We start from the raw sequence: 6,061 nt of genomic DNA, 5'->3' as shown, positions 1-6,061 counted from the left end.
TTTACACAAAGAAGAAAATGTCTTGTGTGTTTCTCAGGAGACGTTAGAGACAGTTGGAGATTTACTTGATATGTCTCCTCCATATATATAATACATCTGTCATATCTAACTTGTCTTTTCAGAGTTTAAGAAAACTTCTGACATTTCTTCTTCTGGTTCTGACATTTCTTCTACAGAAAGTCTACTCCGCAAAACACCAGGTAATATATGTCTCTATTTGCACCAGTATTTATCCCATTTACCACTGGCTTTACAGTTTGCAAGTGGACTTACAGTAATCAGTAAATCTGTCTTTTGTTTTGTTTTTTCTTTTCTTGACTTTTGTTGAATTTATTTATTTACAGATCACAGTTCTAGTTCCTCCAGAGAGAGTGTGGGCAGCGACACACCACTGATGAAAGGTAGCTAACTACACACCACCTGCTTCCACTGTACAGAAGTCATTGTACTGTACTACATGTTGTTTTAAAAGTGAACCCCACTTATTCACATTAAGTGGAGGTGATTTCACACATTTCTAATTTAAAGGGACAACCAGGAGTTTTGTTAAAGCGAAGTGTTTCCACACTACATTTATGAGCCTCCGCACCGTGAAATTCTTTGACCGGCGCAAGACAGACTCATGTTTTCATTCATCAAGAATTAAAGTCAGAGGTTGGAAGACGATCACATACCGTCATAGTTCCCACCATAAACGGAGATTCGGCGGCGTTATTCTCATGACTCGCCGGGCAGCGTCTGGGAAACCAAAAGTAGGAAATGCTGGTCGGCTCGCCCAGCATTTCCACCACTAATAATAACAACTAAATAACGATAAAGCCAAAACAACATATTTATCAAAAATGGACCCATTATCAAGTGTTGGCGCAGCCATCATAAAGAGCTGGAATACAGGGTACACAACATATTAAGAGACGACACAACTGAGTTTTGTTTGACTGGGGAGAGACTGCACAAGAGCAAGCCCATCAGTCATTTATTATAATGGTTTGCTTCACCTGGTGCACTGGTGTCAGTAGAAGGGCACATTCAAGATCAGTAGGCCTACATTTTACAACAGTTTAACATCAAGTGTGGGTAACGTAGATTCATCCACATTAATATGAGACTCTTTTATAACCAAATACCAACTCTTCGTTGTCCCTTTAATATTTTATTTTTCAGAATATTTCAACACTTTGTTAATCATTGTTTATTTGTTTGTCCCAACCATAGACTGTAAAGAGAATGGACGTAGCACCCGTGACGTCACCCATTGGTTTGGGGGAGTCTGTTTAGGGCTGCTACTACAGGGCAGAGCGATAGATATACGGGGGTTTGAGCTGCTCGATGTTGGATTCTACTTGCCATATTTGGAGAGGTGGAGAGCCCGCCCACTGGCCTTGAAGCAGCGGTCTCCGGACCTGTCACTCAACCTTTCCGCGCCCTAATTGGCCAGAACTTTAAACCTAATAATTAGGGCTGTCAGTTTAACACGTTAATTAGATTAATTAATTACGCTGCAAATTAACGCGTTAGAAAAATTAACGCAATTAATTCTGAGTGGCAATTCAATGCGCCAGCACTTTAAATTTGGCCCATTGAATGACCCTGGCTACTTGGCAGTGGCACGTCACGGTAGCATAGCACCGAGGAACTTGTCCGGACGTGTTGGTCACTTCCCACCTGCGTAGCTAGTCAAAGCAGGGTGACAACAGACTGACCGACATGGACACGACTCACAGCCCGGACACTGCCCGCGGAAGCAGCGCTCGTCCTCACAGACGCTTGGCTGGCTGCACAGGGAGCTGCTTCTCCTGCTGTGGGTCAAACAACTCCCTCCACTTCGTCTCTGCCACTTCGTCACTCGTCTCTGCCTCTCTCTCTCTCTCTCGCTCTTTCCCTGTTTGTTTGTGTGTTTTGTGTGTGTGATCTGAAACTGCCTCCGCTCCAGGGCGCTTCACTATTGGGCTCTATGCAGCTCCACTACTTCCTGAATTTAAGGCAGCTCCTTCATTTCCTGTCTTACATTATTGGACAAACTGATGAATCCAGGTGTGTCTGACCATTGTGACTACTCAGACACACCTGGATTAATCAGTGTGTCCAATAATGTAAAACAGGAAATAAAGGAGCTGCCTTAAATTCAGGAAGTGCTGGAGCTGTGCATAGAGCCCATTGGTTTGCTGGGATGTGCTTGACCATTTTCTTTTAAATTTCATTTATGAAACGCACTTCACCAATAAAAATGTGGATTTCAAATCTTCTCTTCTAGGTGTATTCAATTGATTAGTCATGCAATACAATTTTGTAACGTCCTAGAATTTGAATTCTTTATTTGGTTAACTTTAGCAGATATAAGATTAAAATGCGATTAATTAGATTAATTAATTACAAATTCTATAATTAATTAGATTTTTTTTTTTTATCGCCTGACAGCCTTACTTATAATCAGGGGTGCAAACTCATCAGGAGTAAAAAAGGTGACAAGATACCGACCCCCTAGGGGGGTCCGGGGGCATGGTCCCCCGGGGAATTTTTAAAAAAAACCAACTTTAAAGGTAAATTTACAGTCAATTTTAGCATGAGACTAGGGTCCAGATTGCACAGCTTTTGCTCCTGTTAAACCTGCACAATCTGTCTCTGTTTGGTTTTGAAATATGTGAAGAGGGTCTTCAGCCTATGCAGGTTTAGCATGAGCAAAAGCTGTGCAAAACTTGGAGAATCTGTCCCTTGATGTCCATCAGATGAACCTTGCAAACCTTGCCTTCAAACTAAATAAAATTTAATACAGACTGATTGGTTCATTGTGATTTATTTATTGATGTAAATGTGTTTTCTGTACGTAGGCTATGCTCCGAGGCAGCGCTGCTCTTTCTGTCCAATAACACACATGAAGCTTAAAAATGCCATAGGTTACATAAAACATAAGCGGCAATATGTATTTAAAAGATGTTCAAGCAAACGGTTCGGTTCACGGTTTTGTGGTCATGGTTTTCGGTTCGGTTTCGTATACTTTGATCGTTGGGAAAATCAATCATGTCTTGTATATTCAGGTTAAAACTGAAAGAATGAGGCAGTCTGACATCTGATTCATCATTGTGACAGTCTGAGGTTAAAAGTAGTGAGATTCTGGCTGCAAGGGAGGAGACATTGATAGTTCCAACATGTTTTAATTTATTGGGCAAATAAAGTTATCTGACAAATGCTAAGAACAATTAGATATTCACTGAAATATATAACCTATATTTATTAATTGTGGTTCTTACAAAAAATATATCTTAAAATATAAAAGCTAAAATCTCTTAAAGCTCTGCCCCTTTAATTAGTGCATACTAAATAATTTAACTTTAGCCTACTACTTTTACAACCACATTATTTACCAGCAACATAAAGTGAAACAGAGGCAGAGGTGTCCTGCCACAGTCAGTCAACCTCCTCCTCCTCTTCCTCCTCCTCCTCCTGCTGCTGCTGAACAGGTCGCACTGGAGCTAGTCTCGCTCCCAGACCCTCCTCCAGAGAAGAGGGAGACACTGGAGCTAATAAATGCTAAACGCGCTAATCGCTAATTGGCCGCGATCGCGATCATCACACACACGCGGTCCCATACAGCACCTACACAACGCTGCTGGCGCATCTTCTAGCTCCGACTCTTTCACTCGCCGTGCTCAAAAAGTCGCGTTAGTTAGTCTGTATTAAAAGTGAAGCTTCAGGTGTGTATTGCTGGACAGAAGAGGAGCGCTGCCACCACTCGTTGTCATCCAGATAAGGTGCATGCGCCTTAAAGAGACAGGTGCATTGGCTCGGCTCGGCTCGCCTCGCCGGACCGCCCCCCCCCTCTAATTTTTTTTATTGCGGATTTACACGAATCACACAAATGACCAATTTGGGATCCAAAACGGCGAATTTCGCCGAAAGGTGACAAGTTTGCACCCCTGTATAATAGTAAAACGGTAGAGTTTTAAACCCCCCCCCCCCCTCAGAGTGTGTGCGGGGGTAGAAACTATTGGTTGAGACCAAAAAAATAAAATGTACCAGGCTGTAAATATGTTTTTTTAAAGCCGATATCAGTGGAATGTTTTTGTTAATATAAGTCCTAAATAGTCCTATTTTCCGTCAGCAATCACTTACATGAAGTATTTCAGCCTAAACACGAGTCTCTCCGTCACTCTGCTCTGCTGTAACCCGAGGAGAAAATTTTCCTTGTGGGATACAAGTGTTATCCAATGAGGGGAGAGAACGGCATGAAGGGCTGTGTGTGCAGCCAAGGGATGCGCGTGAATGTGGTGACGTAGCACGAGGACCAATTGATGCCTGACAAGGGCGGGGGCTGCTAACTCATGGTGCGTTCAAGGAAACTCGTACTTTGTGTTTTTCCTTCCTGTGAAGTCATACCAGTTCGATCTGGTACGAGTTCACGGGTCGGAAGTTACGAGTGGCCGTTATAGGGAACTTTCACAGACAACAGGACGGTAAAAACACGAGCTACGGGTTACCTGGAACGCTACGAAGTCGTAGTTGTGACTTGAAGCTGTAACTTACGGTTTCAAAAGCCTGCCTTGAACACAGCATTAGCCGAAACGGCCGTGCCACTGATATCTGCTTTAAGCTGTAAAGTCGGCTATTTTAACATGGGGCTCGATTGGAGTTGCTCCCTTCTGACACCAGCCCCCAGAGGAAGAAGAGGGGATTGCAGTTTTTTGAACGCGGAAGTGACTTCACTTCTCAGACCGACAACTGCCCCCTTGGTCCCAACAGAGAATAATTGAAGTGGAAGGTGAACTCTCCTCATTCTCTCTCTTTCATCAGCAATGTTAAATTTTATGAGGCCTTCTCTGCTTTAAAAAAGAAGTGAAAATGTTTTATAATCTGTAATCCAAACATGTTCAGAAGGGCTAACACACCATCAAAACTATAATTTAGATTATTATTGATGTGGTAAAAATGCACTGAAACTGGTCTAATCCACTGTTTTATATAAAAAATACATCAAATCATTATCTCAGATTGTGCAGCTCCACACAAACACTCAGGTTTGGTTTTGGTTCAGTCTCAGCTCTCAGTGTCCAGATGCAGCAGTTTACAGAAGCTCTGATAAAATGATCAGCTGACTGACATTTAGCAGCTGAGGAGTGTGAAACAAGGAGGAGAGTGGAAAAAATATACAACTATTAACATTAAATGATTCAATTTAAAATTAGAGCCTGTTAGTAAAATCTCTCTCACTGCAGACCGAGGTGGAGAAATATTTGAAACTAAAAGATTAATTTCACCAACAAAATCAAATTTAATCTAAAATTAGATCCAATTAGAATTTAGTCAAACTAGGTTTAATATGAGTTAATCCAGGTTTTAAATTAAGACAAGCTCTGTTTGCTCCATTTCAAATAAAATTTGGTTCCGTAAAGTCAAATTAAAAGTCAAATTAACCAAGAGTGATAAGTGTGCACATTAAAATTAATGTTAAATACATACAGTATGTATAATGTCAGGACCCAGTAAATATAAAAGACTGGTGATAATTATACAATACTTGTTATGGTAGACCAGAGGAACTCATGTTCAGAAAAAGTTGTAGTTTAATTAAAGGAACAATGTGGTCAAGTCATAGAAGATAAAATCAAATAGCAGCCTTTTATTTCTGTGGTGGCCATGTTTAAGTAACAATTTCATGTTCAGATCCAAAACTGTTTGTGTTTGCGACAAAAAAATCATCTTAATCACAAAAAGCTTGATTTTGGTTGAGGGGAGGGTGGAGCAGTGGTACTGTCACTGAGACAGTCCTGGGTTTGATTCCCCGGCCTGGGGCTCGTCTGGGTGGAGTTTACATGTTCTCGCTGGGTGTGAATGTGTGTGTGTGTGTTGTTTGTCTCTACCTGTGGCCCTGTGATAGGTACCTGTCCAGGTGAGCCCCGCCCCCTCCTCTATGTCAGCTGGGATTGGCTCTAGCTCCCTCATGACTCTGCTCTGATAGGCGGCGTAGGCGATGGATGGATGGATTTTGGTCCAAGTGTCTAAAAAACACAGCAGCTGTACAAGTTAAAGCTCCTTCACTGGTGGTTTGAAGTTAAATTAGAGTTTA

Source organism: Trachurus japonicus, chromosome 11, assembly GCF_045865225.1.
Source record: "Trachurus japonicus isolate A0001 chromosome 11, Traja_1.0".
NCBI lineage: Eukaryota > Metazoa > Chordata > Actinopteri > Carangiformes > Carangidae > Trachurus > Trachurus japonicus.
Note: the sequence above shows the minus strand (reverse complement) of the source record.